This window comes from Phasianus colchicus, chromosome 10, assembly GCF_987193195.1.
Source record: "Phasianus colchicus chromosome 10, bPhaCol1.hap1.1, whole genome shotgun sequence".
Classification (NCBI taxonomy): domain Eukaryota; kingdom Metazoa; phylum Chordata; class Aves; order Galliformes; family Phasianidae; genus Phasianus; species Phasianus colchicus.
This window is the reverse complement of record NC_143445.1, coordinates 2,396,090-2,422,811: the sequence shown is the minus strand read 5'-3', so window position 1 is coordinate 2,422,811 and position 26,722 is coordinate 2,396,090. Positions and strand designations below refer to the sequence as shown.

Below are 26,722 nucleotides of genomic sequence, written 5' to 3'. Positions count from 1 at the left end.
ATTTTCTTCAGTGCGTCTTAAATGTGTTAATGAATTGGTCTTGGCAATTGGGCTCAAACACGATCAGCTAACTACTGTTCCTTGGGGGGAAAAAAACAGCAAAAAGCAAACTGTTGTTCTGATGGTACAAAACAGCCTAATTCAGCATTTACAGAATGCTTATAAAATAAGATATGGCTCTAAATACTGTATTTTTATTCCTCCCTGTTTTTTGCTTCTCCGGATTTAAAGAGTGGAGTAAAGGTTGCAGGTAAGGGATCCCAACATAGCTCTAACATTTTTCTCTTCTCCTTTATTTAAAGAAATCAGGTGTAATTCCCAAAGGCAGTGCAGGAGGTTAGCACAGGAATCAGAATCCAGACCACCAGGTCTTTTGTTCAAGACACAAATTCTAGCACAGTTATGAATATTTAAAAAACAAACAAAAAAGAACATCCAGAAAAAGAGGAATTCTGCAGCTATGGTGCACAGACATACAGAGCTATGGGAGATTTCATGGCTCCCAATTCTATCCCAGAATTGCAGTAAAACAGCCATAAATTTGAGAATATCCTGGTTATCCATTACTTCTGCCCTCTAAGTATTACTGCATACCAAAGGACTTCGGTATTGTCAGACATTTATACCTCATCTTCCAGCTCTAGTCAACCTGACATCTGTTTGACATGTACTCTCTTACCCTAAAGTTCCCCAGATGTCTTTTTCCCAGCACTAATCCAGAAATAGCAAGTATTTGCTAGGTGGCCAGAGAATGAAAGGGACAAAGAACTGTAGGAATTTCAGATAGCACTTGTCTCTGGCTATTAGACAGTGAAAGAAGCTGAGAAGCCAAAAAGAGGTCAGCTAAAAAAAGAGGTATTCCTCACTCCATTGTGCAAACTGAATTTATTCAAGTAGAAAAATCTCTGAAAAAATACTTTGCTAGCAGGGCTGCTGCTGTTGTCTAAAAGCAACTCCTCTGGCTCTGATCTCTGACCACTGGGAATTTCATTCTGCTTCGCAGTAAAGCCACAAATAGTTTGTGTCACTGAATAGCCTGTTCTCCTTCAGCAAACATTCATGCTACGAAATACTTCACTTTATCTTCTTTTGTAAAAGGATGGTCATGCCTACCTCTTTCATCAGAAACTCTTTTTCTTCCCTTTCAGAAATCAAAACCTAAATATCTAAAAATAAGAGCCAGTGAATCCAGATGAAAGAGAAAAAAGATGAGATGGAAAGAAAAGCCAACAATCTTCTGCCTAGCTGTGGACAGAGGAAGGCATGGAGAACACTTAGAAGTAAAAGGAATTCATTCATTTTCTTGTTGTGATCATTTCAAGGTTAGCAAGGGCACGTCTCCAGGCAGTACCTTCAGCTCTGATGGGAAGTAAGCACTTGAGAAAAATGAGTATAGTGCCAAACCACTTAACATGTTCATCATCTGTGTGCAGAGCAGGTGGAGCAGAGGCCGTCTGAGCTGCGTGCAGGAGCTCACAGATCCTCAGTCCTATTTAGGAACGAACCTACTGGGATGATGTGATGAATTAATGCCTGCTTCAGTGCACGACAAGAAATGTCCGTTTCCATTTACCATGATTGTTTAGTCTGGAGAAGAGGAGGCTCAAGGGAGGCCTCACTGCTCTCTACAGCTCCCTGAAAGGAGGTTGTGGTCAGCGTCTCCTGTCTTACTAGCAATAGGACGAGAGGGGATGGCCTCAACTTGCACCAGGGGAGGTCCGGGTTTGATGTCAGGAAAATTTTCTCCTCCTAAAGAGTGGTCAAGTACTGGAACAGGCTGCCCAGGGAGGTGGTTGTGTCACCATCCCTGGAGGTGTTCAAGAAACCTTTAGGTGTTGTACTGAGGGACGTGGTTTAGTGAGGAAATATTGGTGGCAGGTGAACACAGTTGGACTGGATGATGGAGGTCTTTTCCAACTTTGATGATTCTGTGATTCTATGTGGATACTTGTTCCTGGGGATAGGGCTATTTTGTACAGCACAGCTAAATGAAGTTCTCATCTACCTATGTTACAATCAGAAAGGTCCACACAGTAGAGGGGCGATACAGGAGCATAACAGCAAAGGAACTAGCATAACTGGAATAGTGTTACAAAGGAAAAGGAAAGTGCTCACCTGCCTCTGAACATCTAGATTTGCAGGGAAAAAGAGTGGAAAGATGATCTTAAAGTAGGAATCCTTATCGAAAGGTGTGGTGAGCACATTTGATAAGACCTATCTATTTTAATTAAAAGATGATATTCTCCTTTCCTTGTTAGTTTTACAGACCTAACACAGCCATAAGAATGTGGTATTTTGCTGACTCATGCCTATTACATATGGACAAATCTACTATTCTCTTTTTCAACCAATGATCATGTTCCAAGTCTTTACTGAAACCTCAAATTTTGGCACTGCCTTTTTTAATCATAGAATGGCTTGGGTTGGGAGGGACCCCAAATACAGGCTGCCAGCTGCTAGATAAAGCACTAGATCTGATTTCCCAGGGCACCATCCAGTCTGGCCCTAATTACCCTCAGGGATGGGGCATCCTCAGCCTCTCTGGGCAGCCTGTGCCAGGACCTCACCACTCTCAGTAAAGACCTTCCCCCTAATGTGTAACCTGAATCTCCTTTCATTTAGTCTAAAGCCATTCCCCCATGTCCTATCACTGTCTACCCAGTTGATTTCCCTCATCAAGCTTTGAAATCTTTCCTTGAAACCAGTTACAAACACTGAATTCTTACAATCTTAATTTAGGTCAAGTTTCTGCTAATTTTGGTCACTTGTAATGTTGAAGAATCTGACCTATCAGATGTTTTACAGTTATGCTCTTCAACTGTATAAATGCAATCAACTTGTCTTCGTGCATTCACCTATAATCAGCTATAATACTTTCTTTTCCTCCCAGGTGTTTGTTGATCCTGACAACGACAGCTAGTTGATGACTGACTCAAGACAGAGATATTGTCTTCCATCCTGAAACCACTAGAAGGTATCTGAAATGTGGAGGCAGAGACTATAATGTAAAATAGACATATAATGTAAAACAGAAGAATCTTATCTTTTCTGGAAATATATTTCATTTTTGAACTCAATCTTCACCTCATTCTTATGATGTGTTCAGCATAACTGGGACAGAAATGCACGTTTTACAGCTGCCAGTGAAGCCAACCAGAGCCAAGAACATTCAGAAGCAGGACAGAGTTCTGAACAAATTTTGTGCAATCCAAGCAATCCTACCAAATAACCAAGAATGCAGGAGAAGTTTACACAGCTTGTCCAGTTTCTAAATTTAAAGCAACTCCTTCTGTAATGTAAAAACTGGGTCTTCAAATTCTCATGTTCTTGTTCCCTTGCTCTTCACAGGTCACAGTACAATAACAAAGAAAAAGTTGTGCTTTTATAGCAGATTTTCTTTAGAAAAGTGCAGGAAACAGAAATGGTATTTGCCACCTTGGCCTATGTAGCTTTTGTATACAGTAGTGAACATTTGTTCAAAGGAAGAGCCTTGGATTGATAGCCCACCTCCTGAAGTCTTAGAACAATTTATTTGATCTGCAGCATTTTTCATTTAGGGCTCGCTCATTATTTTTCACTTCATTACAGTTATTTCCTCCCAGATATGCTTTGCATAAAGATTCCCAGGCTTCTCATTTTTTCAGAGCCAAATAGTAAATTAGCTTCCCAGGTTCCAAAGTGATTAACTCTGTTTTGTGCAGTAGTCGCAGCCAAAGTCTGGAGTTCTGTCTGCCATCATATCTGGGCAAAAAGAATCTCATAGTTTCCTTATGTAACTGAAAACCAGAATGATGACATTTCTCACTGTGTTTCCTCCTTCCATAAATTATGACCGTTTCCAGATCAACCTCCTGGATTTTTCCTTCACTGTTAGTACAACCAAATTCCATAGCACTAAGGAAAACATCACGGGTGAGCTCAGAACATAAATTAGTCTCAGAAAGTGAATAAACTTGAGCAAGTACATCTTAGTTTCTAAAGACAACAGTAATAAAATAAAAAACAATAATGTGCTGTCACACTGGCTCCAGAGGCTAACACTTTTGGTTCTTCTGTCTCTGCTGTGGATGATAGCCCTATCATGTATTCCATTTTTGGTGTCAAGCTAAGATTTCAGAGATGCTCTCAACTCAGTTCCTCAGGTAATAAGGATATAATTAAAAACTCTATTGCTCTGCAAGAGAAACTGCACAGAATCATTCAAGAGTTCAACTAGCAGCTAAAAAAACACATCGGCAACAACAACAAAACCAAAATGCAACAGAGGTTCTGGTGCCCATTCAGTAATGACAAGCTGCAGGGTGTTTCCAGCTCTCCTTCTCTCATCCCACAGCCAAGCCTGAGCGATCCATCGGATCAAACAGGAAGTGTGACCACAGGCAGGTGATCCTTTGTCTCCCAGAAAACATATCCATCTATGGTGAGTATCATTCAGATGGCAAAGCATCGCATCTATTCTTAGTCAAAGAAGAAACAGACTTTACTCCAAACTGTCTCCGCTAAGCAATTACAGTCCTGCTTCTGTTCATGGTGCTACAAGGAAGGCAACATGTCCCACCAACCCAGGGATTTGACTAAATCCAACCAGATCCACCAGCATCTCAGGGAAAAGAGATCCTTTTGGTTGTAGCTGTCCTGGCAGCACAGAACTTCTGAAAGTCAATGCAGAAAATATACATTCCAGTGCCTCCAATTTTTCAGCTTTAGCACCCAAGAGCTCCGCCTTAGCATGCAGACTAACCAGTACCACAAAACCCCAGTGAGAACGGAGAGGGAAATGGGGATTAGTGCTCAGATTCATACAACTTCACTCTTCTCAAGCTCCTGTGCTTCAGGTGCCTGCACTAGCTGCCTCAGGGCCTTGACAAAGAGCCAGCTGCCTGTAAAGACCAGAGGATGTTCCATGGTGAATGGTGCTTCGTGATCCAGTTGAAGCACATGTGAGACATCCATTCACTGGCCCACGGCTCTGAGGGCTGGAAGATATTCTTCCTCTGGCAGGCGCTCACATATAACAACCTACTTCCTTGATTTATAAAGGCAGATTGGAAACACTGGGGAAATGACATTAAACCTGAGGTTAAAAGCTTTCGTTGTGCAGCCAAAGAAAAGTCCCAGCACAAAAATCAGTATTTCTTACTACCTCACAGTCTGCTCCTGCTAGAGAGAGAATGCACAGAATTCAGAAGTCCAGCACAGAAACATGTGGGTAGAACTGAGTTCCCGAGATACCAATCTCTTTCCTGCCATCACTTCAACAGTCCCATCCAGTAATAGGTGCTTCATTTTAGAAATGAGTTACAATCTTCATCTGAGATAGAAATAAAAAAGCATCAATAGAAATAACATAAACCGTTCCTCATTAACTTAGAGCACTGTATGCTAGCTTCTGTATTTACTGCCACCTCAAGTGTGAAAGTGTATCTGAGATGGATACTGACCACTCCTTGAATTCCTTTCCACTTGAGCGATGCCAGAGGTTAAATGCTTCTGACTGCAGTCTGCAGGAAGGGCTGCAGCCAGCTATGCCAGCCTGACAGTAAGCTTATCAACTCCAAACCAGAGGCACGAGATATGCACCAGAAAGGCTGGAATACTTCTCTATCAGTGGACCTTACTCATAAAACCTGCACTGTACCGCACAAATCTCATGCTTTCCTTGTGTTGTCCTTATTTAATCCAGTCTCCCAAGCAACATCTGACACAAAGCAGAGAAATGATTGTTCTAAATCATAAATTAGCATTAAGTGCAAATAACCTGACTGGCCATCGTGTCTATTTATTACAGAAATCTGCAGTGCATGCAGACCAGAACTATGCTTAAGGCACAGTCTAATTAGTAGTGTACTTTTCTCTCTAGTACTGAGTGCTCTACTTGAAACGTTCCATCTGCATGTCTGCCTCTTTTTTATGTCTCAATTAAGAGCTTCCCCCACAGTAACCACTTAATTCATGCCTATTGCCATTATAATAATGGTGAGAAGCTGCCCACTGTAAGCCATTGATATTTTCTGTTGATATCACAGAAAGTCTCCACTTCCATGTGCTCAGTGCAGCTAATTCATTTCTCTGACACAAAGTGCTAATTGCTTTTTCACTGCTCGAGTCACCAATTTCAAATTCATTCCCCTGAAGGCCCATTATATGAGACCCCTACATCAGACAGTTGAGTGGGTTTTTACTTTATGTGGTTACTTCAGTCCACGCAGCTCTTTGTAAGGGCAAAGCCATTAAAATTAGATTCAAAGCACACAGTTTCATGCAAAATTCTCCTGCATGGCGAAGAAAGTGAAGACGGGCAGAAGACACTCGTAAGTTATGTCTTATGTATTACATTTGCTGCATATCTACAACTGCATTCAGCTGTTGAAGAAGGTGATGTGATTTAATCAATTAATCACAAAATTACTTTCCAGAGCACAAGGATGTCAGAATGGGAATGAGAACCTAATGGGAAAAAAAATCTCTATTTTGGATTTTGATTTTAAGTGTTAAACTGAGCAAGATTTAGTGAGTCAGAGCTAACTTCTCAGGCAAGTTAGCTCTTAGTTTTCCTTGTCACCTTACACCATGCAATTGTTTTGGAAACTTTCTCTTTCCATAAGATAGCATCTTCTCACATGCATCAGCACATCTACTATTCTTTCCTGCAGAAGCTGACTTCAGTTCATAGCAATAGAAGCAATATAAGACCTATTGAAAAGCGTAATTGTAATTCCAGGCACACTTCCAAGATTCGCTTTTGGAAAAATAAAAGCCAGCTAAAGTCAGCTAGCAATATGCTTACAGGCTACCCCGAGCATTGTAAAACACAGGATCCACTTGAGCACCCAGCACTCCTGAGCTTAGAAAGCTCTAGTGCTTTCCAGCTAGCAAAATCTCAGTTGTGCCCTCTTTATAGTTTATCTGGACTTGAAACTGAAGGAAGCTTGGCACATGTAACAGCAGAGGGGACAGGCTAGCACTGCTTACAGCAGAGGCCAGCAGCACACAGTGAGACGAGTCCAACTCCTGCAACAAAGCCACAGCTTTATTGCAAGACGAGCAGCCATGAGATGAAGGTGCCTCCAATAGAGGAATGCAGTTATGCCATAGGGATAGGTCTCCAAGGCTGCAGGGAACAGAGTTTTCGTGAAGCCCAAGTAAAATCGAAGGGTCTTTTCCTATTTACTCTTACCTAATCACATCCAAATGACAGGTTGTATAGAAGTGAGATCGGCGTTCTGCAGTGGGAAAGTGATGATGGAGGAAGTTCGGGAGGGAAAGAGAGGGGAGAGAAGTTGGCCCTAGAGGGACGACAGGAATTGGAAATCAGCATGTCTGAGGAGAAAATGACAGCAGTCACAGCACCCACTCAGGGCAGCTGGGGGCAAATGAAACAAGCCACTTCACAGGTTCACCCATAAGTAGTCGCCTATGTGAATCTGACCACAAAGTTTAACCTTGCTCCTCCTGATAAGGCCTCCCAGCCCTTAAAATCTGGCTGATTCAAGTGTTTCTGAGCTCCTCAAAGACAACATCTACCACGCTTGCAGCCACCACTACACACAGACTGGATCCACCAAGGAACAGAAGGAGAAAGCACTGCTTGTTTGAAACTGGGGAGAACTGCAATGCCTAACTGAACAAGTTTTGGCCAGGTTAACTTACTTGTGCATCAAGTGCTCCACACTGTAAAGTAATGGAGCTGGACTTTCTGCATTGGCCAACTTGGCATCCTGCAGCATGAATGAGGGCATTTTTGCATTTGGTATTTTCTGCTTCTGCGCCCTGTAAGAATTTCCACTGCAGCATCAGGAGAGATTTCTATCTGCTCCTGCTGAAAGAAGACAGTAAAGGACAGCAGTTCCACACCTTTTCTACGTGTTTAAAATGGTTAGTTTGCAAAATGTCTTCTTTTACCACCAAGGTCAACATACAGCTCATCAGGATGCATAAGTTCCTGAGGTTTCTTCCAGCTTTTCCACCAGGCTATGTAAACAGCACAGTTAATATTCATTTGGCATTTGCCTCAAAGGTAGTCACATAAATATATGTATAGATATAGGTTCTACATTGCCATTGCAAGATAGAAAAGAAAAAGTTCCCCAGATAAGTGAACTGAAAGCAGCCAACTGGCCATGCTTTCCTAAGGGATGGGATTTCTTTAATTTGATCTGGAAAGATTACTTCACAGGTTAGAAGACCCTTTGCTCCAAGAAACTGGAAAAGATATAAGGAAGTCACTTTTTTAGGGAAAACATTTCATCTCAATGTCTTCCCTGTTTCTAACATGAAAAACAAGCTGCCTGGGGACTTTTTCCAATTAGATTTCCTTTTCTATTTTGTTCATTCTGTTTTTCAGCTATAACCATATCCTGCAGACAGAAGCAATCCAAAGCTCTTGCCCAGGGCAGCCATACAGATATGCTGCCTCTGCCGCTGATAGAAAACTATCTTACTAGAAATACGAAGGAGAAATTAATCTGCACTTTATCCTTGGATTATGAAGCCAAAGCAATGACCATCTTTCATTTCATTTGCCGTGACAAGGGTCAGGTTTACAGAATATTTTTCAGTGTTAGGTTTTACCAAAGATAAACAAGTTCCAGGTTGTGTTGATGTTCCTTGGTCGAACACAAGCAATATAATGGGTTCTATAACCTTAATCTGTCCATGTTTACAGAATGGCCAGCTCACAATAGGCCCACAGAAACCCAAAGGAAGCAGAAACTTCCTAAGACAGAGCAGCTGTCATAGATAGAAGTAACTACAAAATTGCAGTGTTTCCCTTAACCTTGCAAATTTCTACACAAACGTAAAATCCAGTCTAGTTCCCTTTATGCACAGAGGAGAATGAAATCACCAGGAAAGAGGCTGTCTGCATTAAAACCTTCAGCAAAACATCAAAGATCTTTTTTTTTTTTTTTCCTTCTTTTCTACATCAAATATGTACTTTCCATTCAGAAATGGGTGCAGCACAGTCTTTGAACACTTAAGTTTTGAGGAATTGAAGCACAACTACCTTTTACCCATCTGATTACTACAGATAATTCATGAGAGTCCAAGAATTCCAATTCCTGGGAATTCAGGTAACAAACATTCCTGCAACTGGAAAGGATGGAAGCCGCTAAAGCACTTGGAAGTGGTTGGGAGCATGGCAGGATTAGGGTCTAGCTTCTTACGGCTGCCCATGCCACGCTGTCATACAGGGCTAGGAATTACCTTTACTTGCATTCTATCAAATCAGCTGGGTCGTTATGAAAAATGAAGATTTTTGACATGGAACCAGAAAAGGGCATTCTTATCTACAGCGTGGATGTAATGATTTGTGGGCTCTGGCACACCTGCGGAGTATCTGGGTTACAACAAATAGACACCCAACTGCAAGAGAAACAGCACGGCTTTTACTAAGCATGTACCAGCCTCTATTTGTGTGCTTAACAGAAAATAATAATAATGCAACGGAACTCTCCCCACAGATCCAGGCACTGAAGAACAGCCCCCTGCAGAGCCCAGTCCTGAAACACAGGATGCAGCTTCTCTCGCTGCTTCTGAAGTTTCCTATCTCCCAATTCTCCTTGGCATGAAGCTCCCAGTAGCAACAGGTTGTGAAAATACTCTGACACGTGGCAAATCCATTCAATGTCCATTCTTCAATTCCTTCCCCTTTTCACTATTGACCTTCTGTCCTATAGGAAGCACGGGGTGACCTGGCAGCTGCAGGAAGCGCATTAGGCATGAAATCTGGCTGCCAAAAGTCCTGTAAGTTTACCTTCACTTATGACTCTTTTCCATTTGCTAAGGGAGAAAAATCTGATATTCCCTGAAGTTTCCAGTTACAATATTTAAGTGAGGAGCACAGAGAATGAGATAAAAGGGGACTGCCAGGAGCATTCTCTCATTGTAAGAGCATGCAATATCTCATCAAAGCTAAAATACAAGGTAAAAGGACTAAGTAGGGATGTTGCTGTGCTGCAGTGGCGTGAACACGAGTTAGGAGGAAGTAGCTGCTGTAACTGGGGTTGAGTATATCGAGTATAATGTTCAGTAATGCTCTACAGAATTCTTTCAGTATTGGCTCAAACCTAATCTAGCAGCCACATGCTTCCTTCCAATTGGAGCTAAGAAGCTGAAGAACAGACATCACAAACGCTAAGATGTTTAGAGCAGGCCTCTTCCTTTCTCACCCATCATCCTTCTGATCCTTTTGTACCCAGCAGATCTGCTCTGCTATGGATGTGTCAATACAACCATTTCCATGACAACAGTCTGGGATGTGCCAAATATAGATATTTGCCTTCAACAAACAGAGAAGGAAGAGACATGACTAGAGGGTGTTCTGCTGCATTTAAACTCAATTCCTTCCTTATGGCCAAAGAAGAGAAGAATCAGTGACGGCCCTTTGAGATACTGATGCTCTGTGGTTGTCCATCACCACATTTCTGCCACCCATCAGTCACACACTGTCCTGCTGCAGGAAGGAAGGAAACACCGCTGAGCTTCACCTCACTTCTCCAATACACGGCCAAAGAAGCATAAACTGCTGATGAAAGGTTTAACTTGTTTCCCATTCTCATTAGGTAGAAAACGAGCAGAAGCTAAGAACTGACATCTTCAGATCCAACAGCAGGGTTTGCCAGAGCTTTCCTCCTCCTCCTCCTCGCAGCTGAGCAAGGTTCACCACGACTGGGTACACACAGATAGTGTTTGACAGCCCACTAGGATGCTCCCAGACACGTGGCTCTGAGCTCCTGCTTCGGTGCTGCGTGCAGAGCCAGCAAATTCCAACCTGCATCAGAGTCAGAGCTCTGCGATGGCCCTAGTAGGGCACTTGTAGCAATGTTTTTGGTCTGTGGCCCAGCTCTGTTTTCCTTCTGATTATCTTACAGACAGTGCCTAGCAACCCACACCAGCCTGTCCCTTATTTGTAGGCATCCTAGGAGAGGAAAAGAGCACGAATGAAGATAACATGCCTGCTTGCCATGGGTGGAGCACTCAAAGCCAGCAATTACCAACCCCCTTTTCCTCCAGCATTCTTTTTTACTTCCCAAACCTTTCCTCAGAGCCTCCTAAAATCCTAAGACAAGGAGCAAACAGTCTGGATCAGTGCTTACAGGAGAGTCCTATTTAATTGTTCCTTTAGCAATACTTTTAATCATGTCAGAGCCATTGCTAGGTCACCTGTGTACTTGCCACGGGCTGGGCAACAAGGGATGACATTCACAGGCAAGGGATGCTGTGTTTAAACTGGGTTATTCATGGTGCTTACTCATAAATGCTCATTCTAACAAGCACACTAACCTCTAACATAGGTTTCTGGGATTAATAATTAGAACACTGCAGCAGTGAAACAATATGCTGTTGTGTCCAGCGTGCTAAGTCCCTTCTGTGCAATGACTTGTTACTTCTTGAGTGCTATAAATGGAGAGGCTGAATGAGTCTCAGTGTATATAGCACAGAAACCACATGCAAGACGTGATGGAAGAGCACATTGCCTCAGTGCTTTCTGGAGACACTTCACACACGTCCTCACCTCTGCATAAACTGTTTGTGCAGACAGATCCTTTTCACAGGCACCCCATGCCTGAGTCTGTGATACAGCAAGTACCCTGCATTACTCCAAAAAAGCAGGAGCAGCCCTGGCCAGCTGGTAGCTCTCAGTTTACATCGGCATGCTTAGCAAGTGCAGAACTGTGCAGTAAGAAGCCACAAAAAACAAGCAAACAGAAACAACAACAACAAAAAATCCACCCCCAGCATGCAAATCACAGACTACAGAACCAAAGGCTGTTTTATCGAAGCTTTAGGCACCAAACACTGTCTGTACAGGCACATGTCACCAACGAGCCATCAGCTACAAGGTCTGCTGCAACTAAACAACTCCATCTTGACTTCACAAAGCTTCTTCTCTGCTACGTCCTCATCTGATAAAATAGGATGCAAGTTGGGAGGCCTTCAGTGGCAGCAGATCAGCAAACTCTGATCCTCAGGACTGTGACAGAAAAGATTTGCTTCTGCTTTGTTTTCAGAAAATTCAATCTACCTCCCCTCTCTGCCAAAGAAAGCACTTACCAGATAAAGCCTCAGATGTGGTACCAGTTGCTCTGCTACCCACAAGGAGATAAATGATCATTAAGGTGGCCAGGACACAAAAAAAGAGCATATTAAACTCAGCCAGGAGTCAGCTGACAACCGATGCCAATGGGACTGCAAGGAAAATAGGAACGCACTGGAGTGGATCCAGCAAATGGTCACAGGGATGATTACGGCACTTGACATACAAGGAGAGGCTGAGTGAACTAAGACTGCTCAGCTTAGAAAAGAGAAGGCTCAGGCAGATGTTAATTTGTATAAATATCTGCTAGGAGTGAGGGCAAAGAAGGCAAAACCAGGCTGCTTGGTGGTGGCAACAACTTACTGAAATACATTACATTCTATTTAAACATAAAACTTTACAGTAATGGTGGTGACAGCCTGAAACAAGTTGCCCAGAGAAAACTATGGAGTTTCTATGGATATTCAAAGCACAGCTGGCTACACCTGAGCAGCACACTGTATGTGATCCCACTCGGAGCAGGGCACCTGGCCCAGCTGGTCTCCAGAGATGCCCTAAACCATTCAGAGATTTGAGGTGGGGAAAGACCTGCTTTAAAAGCCCATGAGCAAAACTGGAACACACTGTGGGAGGTAATGGAGCAGCTGAAGCAGAAGATGCTTCAGTTCTCCAAGAGCAAGAGTACGACTAAAGAAAGTTAGTACCCATCAGATCAAGCCAACCAGCTAACCTCACCAAGTACAACAGGAAGGAGGTGGGAGAAGCTTCCATCTCCCCACTGCTGCCTGGTCAGGAAAAAGGATCAATACTTCACCCAACACAGTGAACCACACAAGTGAAAAGCCTAGGGCATATGTAAAGGCTGGAAATTAACCAGATGAAACTGCTTCTGCCCTCATCTGCACACAACTTGCTCCTAGCCAGGACGCACTGAGAAACTCATGAACTGACCCTTCTTTGCTTGGTATGGAAGAGGAACTGGGTCACATCCAGTCACAAGGGTAAAGCACTGGTGGTACTGCCCATCAGTGAATGCCCTAACAGAAGTGTAAAGCATAACAATAGCTGACAAGCCCTCTGACAAGTGGAAGAAGGGCTCTCCTCTTCCCTGCATTGGCTGTATATCCCCATAAAAATCAAACATATAAATAAAGTTACCCTCAACTTTTATTTTTATTACAGCTGGAAAACATTTGGATTCAGGATGCCTTTCTCAAAAACAAGAACTGAGAAAAGGAAAGGCAGAGCCTGGGAGGAAAGCAGAGTACCAGGCCACAGTCCCCATCTTTAATTGCAAAACACTCTTTATGTGGCCAAGCAGAGTCTCAGGAGCTGACCCAGCAGTGCTCAACTCATCTGTGTTTGTGATTCCAGAGCTATCAGGAATAATTAACTCAAAACTAACAACTAACAACTGCCGCTACTAATTCAGTGGCTTTTTAAATAATTCTGTTCTAGGGTCAAGTCTCAAGTCTTTTTTTTCCCTTGGAAGCATATTGTTTTACTGGGAAGGCTAAGCTGTCCAGAGAGAGCAGTTATCTACAGCTGACCATCAGAGGTGAGAGCCTTCAGGATGCCTAAGTTGTCCTGCATAGAGTAACTTTGAAGAACTCCAACGCCCATGAGATGATGGACAAGGAGAATTTGGGGGCCAAGTGGAAGTCTCAGCTGTCCTGTGTGCATGCTTTCATGCAAGCCAGGAAAGGCAGCATGAACACAGGTGAGCATTATACCAACAGCGTTGGCTATCGGTGCATAGGAGAATGCCTGACCAACTCCCTGAATTCTATGGAATTCACCAACGTTAAACCATCATGGCAGAACTGGAATTAGATAAAGGCCTCCCTAAAAATTATTTTACTCTCTGCAAAGAGAGCAGATCCAGCCAGCAAACTTCAATACAGATGGTTTCTGCATATTTTTAAGTTATTCATGCTTTTAAGGCTAACTGTTAACATATTTCAAAACCACTGTTTTTGGTATATTACTAACTCTGTTCATAATAAACTCTCTTAAAAGGTTTACTGCCAAAGCTTCTTTCAGTCCAGTGAGGGCACTCACTGCATGCATTCTTCCTTTGCTTTTTTGAAGCAGTTCATGAACTGCATTTTCTAAATGCCAAGTGTGTCTTTCTGTGTGTGCATCACAGCAGTGACCTTGGTTCATACTTAGCTGAGCGCTTTTAATACCTGGCATGGAAAGATTTCATTGGCAGGGGAAGAGCATAAACAGCTTAATTCTACCCATTTAAACTGATCACTTGGTGTTAATACATCATTATCACATCACATCAACATACTCCTATCACATCACCTTTTGCCTACCTCTACAAGGAGGCACTTCAATAAAAGAGAGGCTAATGCAGAACTATCTCACAGAAACTATTTCTATGAGCCAAAAGGGAAACTCCTGCTATTTCACTCCCACCTAGAAACACATCTCTACCAGCTGTTAGGAAAACACAGGCAGCCTTATCTTCATTTATTCTCACCACAATGCATTACTGTGATAATATCAAGGGTTTGCATCTTTCTAGTTCAACTGAAAAAAGTCTTCTTTAAGTTATTTAACAAACACTTACACATAAGCTTACCTTCCAATACAAGAGGGTGATACCAAACACATTAATAGAAATCTGCTCCCATACAGGGCTGATGCACTGGAGCTTCCACACACACAGAAGCTGGTTGCTTGGGATACACATGAGTTCAGGAGCACTGCGTTACTCTTGCAAAATTGCAGACTGTCTGTACTCCCTGGCAAACAATGTTGTGCTGTTTTGGGCCAGTCTTTCAGTCCAGGGAATCTCCTGCTCCTGGATTAGAGGGAATTGAAGCTGCTCTATACCTGCTATACCCCATGGTATATTTGTACTGACAGCTGACAACACTTGTGTGTTCACACAACACGATCAAAGGCAGCTCACCGGGAGAAAGCCATGGCCACATCAGCTAATGTCTTGCTTTCATGTACATATACACCACCTTTACCTGGGCTCTGTGGCCAGCCACCTAAGGCATTCAGCATTCCCCCTTACAAAGACAGCTGTGAGTTTGCTCAGAAGAACCCCATGCACTTCAGCACACCCAACTCATCACTAATGCTTTTAGGCAAACGACTGAACTAGTTGGTTGGCTTAAACAAACCTCAGACTACAAAGGATTCTGAGAGAAGGCAAGATTTTAATTAAAGCAGAAATCTTCACAGGTGAGTACTGACCTTCAGAAGAGGGCTGTGTTTCTCTGATCCTTCAAAAGTATTTATTGTGTCTCAAATGAATTGGAGAACAAAACCTTACTGGGGAAGAACCTTACTTACAGACATGTTTGAAGAGTTGAAGGGTATATCCCCATGGCAAAGTAAAGAAACGATTCTCTATAACATTTATTCTAATTGCTAAGCCACAGTAGTGAATGTTCATCATTTATAGGCAATTACATACATTCTTCATGGCATTTCAGTGTATATGCTATTTGCAAGCACTGCTTTTTTACTGCTTTTGTTACCAGCATGATGCAGGTGCAGATGAAGCAGCACTTGCAGCAGTTCCTCCAAGCTTCTGCCCATCAGGTAGGCTTCACACCTCACTCCCCTTTCCATTTACTCTCTTGGACCAAGTGAGTTTCCTGCTTCAAGAGCTGAGATGCTGGCAGTCCCCAAATTGAGTGACTTACAGCCATCTTAAAATATAAGAGCAACAGAAGCATGGATGACCCTGAAAGGAAGTGCTGATCTCAGTGGCTGCTTTAAATGAATCTCTGAGGAATCTTTGAGGAAATACGGATGTAGAGGATGTTGTATTCCTCAGAAAAACGAATTTTACTCACCATCCCAACGTTCTTCATGGGAGTTGTTTTGAGAGCAGATAAAGGAATGGAAAAACGAACATAAGAAGATCAAGGTGATGTGCTCCCATGGAAGCTTCACACAGTTTGTCAGAGGTTTACCATCACGCATTAGCAAAATGGGGACATCTATATCCCTGTTAGGCACAGGTTGCAATCTGCACCTCACTGGGATGCAGTGAGAATAAGCATTTGCTCCTTTAAAACAAAGCAAAAAATCTCAAGGGAAAGTCAACTGAAAAAAGAAACCACTCAGTATATTAAAGCATAATTAGAACAACGAAATAATGGCACTGACATAAGGCAGTTCTGTTGCACACAGAGGAACAGAAATGTGATTTTCTTCCCGCATTAACACTATCTGAATAAGTTTATTTTCTATCTTGAAGCTGGAAAGTATTTTGCTCTGAAAAATATACTTCTGTAAGTGTACTGAATGTGTTAGGTAGCCATGTTTACAGACAGCATTTACTGAGTTTGCATCCACTGGACTAAACTCAAGCACTATGATGGTGGTTAGATGCCCTCATATTTGACCAGTCACAGCCTGGCAATACAACACGTCATTTGAAAGCAGCATTTTTCAAATAAGAAAATTCTACTTAATCCTTAGGTTGGCTCAATAGTTCAGCCAAGGAACTTTAATATTGCAATTCTTCCTCTAAATAATCACAGAATCATGGAATCACAGAATGGCCTGGGTTGGAAGGGATCTCAAGGACCATGAATCTCCAACTCCCCTGCCACAGGCAGGGCCACCAACCTCCACATTTAATACTAGATCAGGCTGCCCATTCACCATCTACCTGAGGTTTACCTAACTGCATTAGTTGCCATTAGAAATGAATCACCATACTTTAAAAAAAAAAAAAAAATCACTGATGAATTGTTCAGAAGATGAGTGGAAATTGTTTGTGCAGGTGATAGCAGAAATATATTGGGTGGGGTGGAACACATTGGTCATGCTAAAACAATCCATGAACCCAGCTGTACCTCCGAGGTGAAATACAACATCACCGTGCTACAGTGCATTCTTTCAGCTCCTGCTGTCTAGGTGACTTTGGAGAAAAACAAGGCAGTGAATTATGCACCACAGCCCATGGACACAGCTGCAGGCATCAGTGCCCGAATGCAGGGCTAGGGGAAGGACAAGGGGAAAAAAAGCGAGCTCAAAAGAAAAACTCTTTCCAAATAATGAGAAACTTGCAAACCATTTGCCACAGCTCTGTTGCTGACTCCCTCATAAGCAATAATAATGAAATGTATGCCTTAAAAACACTTATTTGCAGGAGACTTATGTTTGGTTATGTTTAGGTTCCATATGAAAACATGACTCCCTGCCCATACTTTGTTTTCTTGTGGTTTAAAGGCCGTATTCCCAAGAGCAGCAGATGAGCACATCCGCCTTTAGGGAGATAAAACGGAGCAGAGGAGCACTGAAGCACAGTCCATACAACTGCTGCATATGCACAAAGACACGGAAACGTCAGCCACCACCAGCTTACCAGTTGTGATCCCCCTCTGTCCCCACCTTTCTATGCTCTTCCAGTTCTTCTCAGCTTGGACAAGCAAAATAATAAACAGACTATTAATGATGTTGGAATTGGACTAGGAACAAAGGAGCTGGAAAAACAGAGATGTTCTCACAAGCTTGATTCTGGAAATAGTCTAAAGGAAACCAAGTTTTCAGCAGGACTGTACAACAGGACTGAGTGGGATGTGTGCAGCGTGAGCCTGGGATACCAAGTGTGCACTGGGATTTGGTGTCTGGCCTTGGAAACAGAGTCGAGTGCCCAGAGTGGCACTGAATCACTTGCTGGAGCACTGTCACCACTGACCTTTGATCCGGGTGACTCTTTGGAACTGCTGAGCAACCAGAGCTCCCACTCATTTTCTCACTGGAGCACTGCGTGGGCTGAGCACTGGGAAACTGCCCACAAGTATTTAAAGGCAGGTATTTAAACAGCAAGGCTACTATCCCAAGTGATAAATGATCCATACCTCTTCTACTCTAAATCAAACTCCAGAAGCCTCTTGGGCCTTATGTAAGGGTTATTAACTTTGATGAAGTCCTCTGGCATCCTCAAATGGAGAGTTCAGGAGAACTGCAAAGCGTCCCCTCTTTTCATGATTATATTTAGCTGCAGGGAGAAGGACTCTCCCATGTAATGTAACATACATTGACATTTAGACCAAAAATGCCACTGACTGGCATTAAAAAGAAAAGGACTCACTTCATACAAGAGTCTTTTTTTTTTTTTGCTCTTTTTTTTTCTTCCAAATGGCATTTGAGTTACATCAACAGATCTTTCTTTCTCATTTCTTTGTCACATATAACTCACTTTCTTGATCAATGTGTTACAAAAAAGTCCATTTCAAAGCAAAAGAAATTGTACTCCATTACTGACTGCAGAGGAAGACTGAACAAAAACTGCATTTTCACCCCTTGTGAATTTGGGAGAACACTACTCATCTTTTCTGTGCAGGAGATGCCAGCTCGTATTTCTAAGGACTTACATTCTCAAATACATTTCTGTGTAAACACACATATTCTGTCTTTTCACTCTTGAAATGTAAATTATGCAAAAGAAACTCAGACTCCTGTGTTCCAGTTGTACTGAAGACCTCCTCCCTCCCTTTCACCTCCGCGTTCCAACTGCTCAGTTTCTTCCTCTGAAGCATCAGAGAAGAATAATCTCAGTATGAAGATCCCTCTAGACAAGTTTGTGTTCACACTGGGGGAGAAATCACCACCAAGCACCCTGCCAGCCTCAGGGCACTCCTGAAAATGCAGAACCTGTTAGAAATAAATTGAAAAAAGGGACCGACTCATCTCACAGCTTTATAAAAGACAGCACTGGGCAATGTGTGATGTCTGCAGACGCTTCAGACCTTCTCCCTGAATTCCTGATGCCACACGTACTGGGAGGCTGAAGACTCCTGTGCTTCCCTGGTTCAGGTGAGGAGACATCTTGGAGAGTGCCACGCATTTTGGCTACTGCTGTCAGTTCTTCTGGGAGATGCACTGCTCTTAAGGTTTAACCCTAATTCTGACACAAATATTATCCATACCTAAAGACAACCCACATCATTCACATGTGAGAAGATGCTCACAGCCGTAGTATTTTTGAGGTAGCAAGGAGTCTGTAGTAATTTTTTTAATGTATTGATTTATCAATGTTGTTACTATGAAACTTGATTTGGTTTCTCCCTGCCTTCAGCCTGTTTTCATATCCTTCCCTATTCTATCTCCTCTTATCTCTACATTACGTGCTAAATGCATGCAGCATCACAACATGACTCCGTGCCCCACATCTTTGGGAACAAGAAGGCTGTAGAAACAGGAGGTCTTTTAGAAAAAGCAGCTCAGCTGCAAAGTTTGCTTTTGTTATCAGCCTCACATCATTTTTATCACTGTACATCATTTATAGCAACTGACCTGATTAAGCCCAAAAGTGCATCCGTGGAGGACAGCTGGCAGCAAATCCTCTAAGACAGAGGTAACTGAAGCTAAAGCTATTGCCCTATATGCAATTCTCAAACACTTTTAAAAGGCTCCAGCGCCATGGCTACTTTATGCCAATGTCAGAACTATGCTGGGAGTTATTTACATTCCCAGGTACAGGAGAAAATGAGCCAGCAGATGCTGCCAAGACTCAGAGATGCATCATTTGCATTCCCAGAACAGATCTTTCCCCAAAACACAGAGCCAATGGTCTGATCTCACCCTGCTGACCTTTTTTTCCTGGCCTTGGTTTCTCAGGACAACACCACAGGTGTTTGGAGTTTCTTGAGCACCTGGAAGCTCTGGTGTGGGGTTAGGAAGTCAGGCCAGCTGCCCTGCTGCAGTTACTTGCACTTCAGCTGAGGACTCCAAAGCAGCAATGGAATTTGTATTAAACAGTCTAAATGTGCAGTAGTAGGTGCAGCTATAACAGCTTTCATTAATTAGAAGAATGTGCAGCTATGGTGGATTACACTGAACTACACCTAAAACCCTTACTAAGCCTTGCCTCTAGCTGGAAGCATCCAGTATTTATATGAAGGAAGTGGCACACACTGGTGGCCTTGAAGGCACTCGTCTGAATTTATCTGAGAGAGAAACTAATTTATCACAGATCAGCTTAAGTTGGAGGGGACCTTGTACCCCTCCAACCCTCTGCCATGGGCAGGCTTGCCAACCCCTAAATCAGGCTGCCCATAATTCCATCCAGCCTGACCCCGTGCACCACCAGGGATGGGGCACCCACAGCTCCGGACAGCAGTGCCAGGACCTCATCCTCTCTGAGTAAAAAAATTTCTCCTAACATCTAACCTAAATCTTCCCTCTTTCAGTGTAGAGCCATTCCCTGTTGTCCTATCACAATCAGACCACGTATTTATTTAATTTAATGCAGCTCTGCTAAAAATCTCTCTGAACTGCAATGAGCAAGCAACAAACTGAACAGCTCAGTGATCGCTGGCCACTAAATCATTGCCAGGCTCCTCTGCCAGTGTCAGCTGGGAATGAGAAAGCTTCTTTCCCATGCTTGGGGTTCTAGCACCCACACCCTAAGAATGCACATCAGTTACTAAGAACTTGGATGTTGGGTGCAGACAACATTCGCGGGCTGTGTGGACGTACCTCCAAAATCCCTGGTGCAAAAATGATTTAAACCAAGGACAGGAAAATACAAACAGAACTAGAACAGCTGGCTCAGGGAACCTCCTTTGCTTCCCTCTGCACGCAGCAGTGCAAATGCCCTCAGCCCTCCTGTGCTGCACAGCACCTCGCTTGGACACGTTCTGAAGGCAGCAATACTCTCTGCTAGCACTCACACAGAAGTGCCAGCTCTGATGCCAGGCTCTATAATTTTAAGCTGAAATATGAAATGCTGCTAAAGCTTTTATCAGGTAGAAGCCTAAACACTATTTCCAAAGCCACGAAGAAAATGTTTCTTGCCTTCTGACCTAAGAAGTATTTCAGTGTTGCTGTGCTTCAGTTGTAAGTCTGCAGGGGGGTCAGCTAGCAAACAACTTTATTTTTTTAATTTCTCATGACTCAGAGACTGCATTTCCCAATGCTCTTTTCCAGAAGGCTTCATTTGGTTTCTCAAGGTCAGTGCAATAGCATTAAAAGCAAAAAAAGGAAGCAGTTCTTACCTGTGGCAGAGTGAAGACTCTCCAAGCTCCAATACCTGGACAGGACACCTCTCATCCCACCACCACCGCACACCACCCCACTGCTGTCCGAATCCGAACCTGGAGAGAGCCCAGAGCTTCCACTGCTGCTGCAGTTTTCTCCACTGTGTGCCCCGCTGGACTCACTGGGGCACTGCTGGGTCCTCATGCAGGCAGGTAGCAGGGAGAGCCGGGGGCTCTGCTGTGCTGGGAGGAAACGGGCTGAGCGCTCTGTAGCTGCTGGCAGGGCAGTGGTACCTGGTAGCGCTGTCTGAGGACTGAGCTGGATTCCTATCCTCCTCTCCGCTCATCTCGATGCATCCTGACATCATAGGGGTCCACTAAGGAGGCTCCGGCTGTGGCAGCTCAGCTGCTCTCAGCTGCAGCTTCCAGCAGATGATTTTTATTAAAGCCGATTTCAAGACGTGAAAAAAGGCGAGGGTGGGACAGAAATCTTTGTTCTTAACTTAGTGGGATTGTCAGATTAAAAATAAATAAGTGGGAATTGTAGAATTTCATGCATTTAAAAAAAAAGCCCAAGTGAGAGAGACCTTGTGTTGTCTGCTTCCCCTGAGAACTCAGAAAGGACTTAACATATAAACTAATCATGTTTAGAGCTGGCTGTGGCTGCTGCTGCTATTAAAAAACTATTTTTATAAGTCCTCAGAAAAAGAATTCAAAATGAAATCAAAGCCGGAAAAACACAAATTGAGATCTGGGGAGGCTGCAGCTGCAAGCTTTGAACGATTCAATACCCACTCCTGAACTGTAGCCTTGGGATGGGCTCTGTTTCAGCATGCAATCTTTGTCAGAGCTCAGCATCAAGTACAGAGGCAGCATCACTGGTTGTGATGCTGATTCAGTTCAGAGGTCTGATGTCCTCACTGATGTCCTCATGTGATGAAACATGTCCCTATAAAATGAAGCCTGAAAGAATACAGAAGCACCTGCCCTGTGCCTGCGGTAGGTAATTCTCTCTGAAGAAAGCCAGAATGTGGCCATCACAGCCTGCTCCATCAGAGACCCCCACCATTCTGTGCGATAGCAGGGAGTACTTTAGGTCATTATGTTTCTTATTAAATACTTAATGAAAGAAATGTCCTTTGCTCGCCATCACTGAGAGCATCCAAACACACCGAGACAACTTCTGAGTCCTTAGCATTCTAACTGTTCCTTACAAGAAACACATCTGCAGTAACAGGAAAAAAGCACAACATCTCTCCAGTAGCCTGTTAACAAAAAATTCCTCCAATGGTCTTCTGAATGTCGCTGCTTGGACCAAAATACCTTCCCCTAATGACTCCCAGCACAGAAAAGGAAATTTGGTGTCCGGTGCCTGCAATAGAACCACACCTCTCTATTGATCTGAACCTTTCAGGTCCTCATAGAACTGTCTGCACTAAGGTACAAATTGAAAAGAACACTGCTTGACCATAGGAAGGTAAGTTAAAACCACAGAGCTGAGCACAGCTGTCTGCTGGACTTGGAGCACAGTGCACCAAGAAGGGGAAGGGATGGGGCAGCTCTTGAAGACAAGAGAAGCAATAAGAGGCTACAATTCAGCCCCAGCTGCACTTCTCGCTCCTTCAAATCCATGCTTGGGTCACACGAAGGAAGAAAACTCAAAGTGCCTTCATCAGTTTTTGCTTGTGGTACCGAACCAGACAGCACTCAGAGGCCCCGCAGCTCTGCACTCTCCATGCAGATCTCTGCCCCCAGCCTGCTCAGGACACTCCATCTGTTCTTCCACTACCCCTCCCACGCTCTGGCCTAAATGCTCTTGGCAAACACCAAAAGATATTTATTCAGTGGCAGCGCTGTAATCCTAGCCGAAGGTGCTGCTGCAGCACGCACAGCGTGTGTGTGCACTGCAAAGGCCTGCTGGAGTGCAATGGGAAGGCAGGGAAAATGCTTCAAAGCTAGACTTTGGAAATCAGTGGAAACCACGATCTTAGAGTTTAACAACTGCTGTCACAGAGGTGTTCCACCTTCACACAGACCTCGTGGCTTATTTTTTCTCAGTGCACATTGATGTTCTGTGACATTTGATAGAGATGAGAGGTACTGTTAAGTTGCCAAAGCAGCAGCTGTCTCCAGTTACAGCTTAGGGCTGGCACCGTGCAGCATGGTCAAGCTAGGGGAGCCAGCCTGGGCAGCTGAGCTGGGATACCTGCTTCAGTCTCCGGTGGATTCTGCTGGAGTTCCCATACCTTTAACCAGCAGAATCACTCGGGGTTTGATAGGATCTTCTTTTCTACACTTCACCCCCACAGAAAGTTTTTATGGACATACTGAGTCTTTTACCCCAATAGCTGATGTACACAATCCCACCCAACCAGCTACAACAAAACGTTCAGGAGCTCAGCCATGACTTGGCCCAGCTTTTAATGCTGGATGAAAATCTGAGCAAACACACGCCGTCAGAGACTGCACAGAGCTGGGATCAAACAAGGCCTGATAATCCTTGCTGTGATGCACAGGTAGAGTGAAAATACAGTAGGTAATGAGACTACTTCTTAGCCACTTGAATTCGACAGTACTTCCATGCGTTGATCAGAATGGAATTGACATTTCTTGCTATAGCTACAGTGATGCACTACTGAGGATTTGCACATCGCTTTTTTTCTGTGTCCCTTCAAGAACTAAATTGACGAGAATGGGAATAAATAGCTCTGCTATTCTGCTGAACTACAGAACTGCTAAATATTTATAGGACATAACAAAGTCTTGTTACTAAAGCTAATATTTTCCCTCTTGAATAGATTCTCCAGTGGCTGTCAAACATCTTCGCATTAACTGTTGCCAAGTGTGAGCTTAACAGCCCATCTATAGCTGGGAAAAGAAGATGAAAGTTGGCCACATGATGTTGAGTAAACAAACAGTCTCTGCTTCTGATAAAAACTTTCCATTATACCAATGAGGACAGAAGATAACTCAGAATTATTAAGTGGTCACTGTTTTCCATGCTCTCCACTAAAGACTCAGATGTTGAGAATTTGGTTTGCTTACCCTCATTGCTCATGCAGGATTTCCGAGGCCCCCCAGTACATTCACCATCAGAACAGATCTGCCAGAACGACCTCGTGCTTTTTTGGCTGGTATAACCAACATCAGCACAGCCATAGATACCAGGGCATCTCCTGTAGACAGCACAGCAGGAAAGCTAAAGATCTGTGGCTATTTAAATCTGACAAGACATGGGGAAAATCGCTGGGAAGATCCTGCATCTAAATGATTATTTTTGATAATACAGGTTTTGGTTCTGGTTTAGCACAGTGATATGAGATGAACCAGATCTTGCAACACGCTAGTTTCTCTCTTTACGGGGAGATGACAGACCTCAAAAGTTTAAGGTCATATATATTTTACCCTACCTAAAAATTCCACAGATTCTCTGCAAAACAGCATGGGTGAAACATCTGTGAGAAGATACCAAAGTCAGGTAAGAAACCAGAAAATTCTCTAGCTGTAAAGTACAGAGAGCAGTGAGAGAATGGACTTCTAGGAAACACACATCCAACTCTCACACAGTTGCCCACGTCTGTCATTGGGTCACCTTGTGTCTGCCTCCTGTTGGTGGGTCCCTGTGGAGAAGTTCACAGATGGCAGCACCTCTCTGCTCAAGACCTGTGGGCTGGAAGCTTCCAAGCTCAGAACTGCCCATTCCCTAACCAGGGCTCAGGCTCAGCTACATCCTCACAGATGCATTCACCATCCATCAAACAGCTTCCCAGCAATGCAACCCAACTGTAGGCATTATCTTCAGTTGCAAATAAGAAGGTACTGGGCTGAGCAGAGAGATGGGGAATGCAAATGAACAGGTATCATGCTCAGCACAGAGACACGGAAGAAAAGCATACATAAAAGAGGCAGAAGAAAATGCTGGTCCATTGCTTTAAAACCCAAAGCCCTGTTATCTTATCATTGCTCTCTCCTTAAGTTTTGGGCCCCCTCTGTCAGCTATTTTCTCTTCCTAAGATTTTAGAAGCTGCCCAGAAGCAAGAAAAGCATTCCTGTATCTACACTGGGAAGTGGTTTGTGTCCCAGACCAATATTTCACCGTAGCTCAGCTTATTCAAGCAGTGTGGTAAGCCAGGCAATAAAGGACAGATCTCTACCACAAGATGCAAACTGAAGACACGGGTACAACAATACAACTGCAGGGTCTGAAAGACTTGATATTCATCGGTAGTGCCTGCTGAAGCATATGATAAAGCCAAGTCGGTCCTTCCAAATTATTTAAACATTCCTGACCGAGCAGAGTCAACTTTTTGGCTAACCTTGGGGCCAGGGGCTGCTAACCTCTATACTTCTCTAGAAGAGTATCAAGACTCAGTCATCTTCACTGAGTAGAGATTAGCACCACCTCAGCTGCTCTTTATTTCACAGATGTTAGAGCCATCTACTGGCTTGTTAAAGTTTTCTCAAATGGCTGCTCTGTACAGAAAAGGTGACAGAAGGCAGTATGCAAAACTTGATCAAAGCTCCACAGTATGGCTGAATCCAAGCCTTGGAATATGATAAGTTTGAGTTTGTCTCATTTGTCCCGGTTTGACATATAGACAGAGAGAACAATGTCTCAATGCTCTAAGGCCAGTATCTGGTCATAAGCAGCTAGTAAGCACAACAGATAACAGAAACATCAAGCCCTTCTCCCAGCAGTCATGATATAGTTGGGAACAGGTCTAAAACAGGTGAGTCTGCACCCAGCTGTGCTCTTGTCCTCACTTAAATAGCCAAATGCATGACAAGTTCCATAGCAGTGCATGCTACCTTTCTGGCTGGGATACTGTCAAAATAAAACTAGAAAAACTAAAGAAGACTCCGTACCCAATAGCCACTGCAGCATTCCCTTAAAAAGCTGACCAACTGAATAAGCAAATCTGGGGAAAGAGTATTTTGCTCGTATTTTCAACACGGAAGTATATATAACAGCTTTATACTTCATAGCACTTTTATATCCAGTGTCTTTTATGGTTAAAGAACATGCTGGGATCATTAATGCAAGTAGTTGCAACTTCAGAGTTAAGAACCTTAAAATTAGATTAAATGTACTAGTTAATCACTTCATTTTACCTCTGCTTGACATTATTCACAAGCTTATGAAAAGCAACATTTATCACAACAAAGCTGTGCAAGAATCACGTACAGCATGTTTTGGTGCACTGACACTAAATTATTGAAGTCACAATGTGAAACTCACTTGTTTCTTGAGAATACTGTATGAACTGTAGGTGATTCAGGTTTTGTGTTTCATTTCTAGATGGCTTATAAACAACTAGAAGACTACCAATGGATCTATCTACATTTACATTTTCCCTTCTTCCTCCCCATATATGTATGAATTTGGGTGCCTCAGATTTAGTTCCCAACTGGGACCTAAGGGAGTTATCATTAAATTTCTATCAGCTGTGACTCACAATTTACTTCTATGGCAGTGGCACTTAGGGATTCTAGCTTAAGTCAGATCCACTGACATCTTGACAGTGGCAGGTTTCCACCTGGGATTTCCAAGAGCTGAAGCTGAATTCAGCCAGGGAGCTGGTCATAAGTGTTGGGGCAATGCCAGATGCGTGTGACAGCCAATGATCAAAGCCCTCAGTGCTGAGAGCAGAGACTGGGCTCCTGACACCACAATAACAAGCAGTCTGTTTACTTACTTCCAGGTGGAACTTTGTGA

General features: G+C 43.3%; 1 protein-coding gene across 1 annotated transcript in view; it reads right to left on the bottom strand.

Annotated features, from left to right (window-relative positions):
* The window catches only part of ARHGEF4 (Rho guanine nucleotide exchange factor 4), a 202,285-nt gene that overhangs the window by 68,256 nt on the left and 107,307 nt on the right, over positions 1–26,722 (bottom strand). The gene's annotated exons all lie outside the window — the stretch shown is intronic.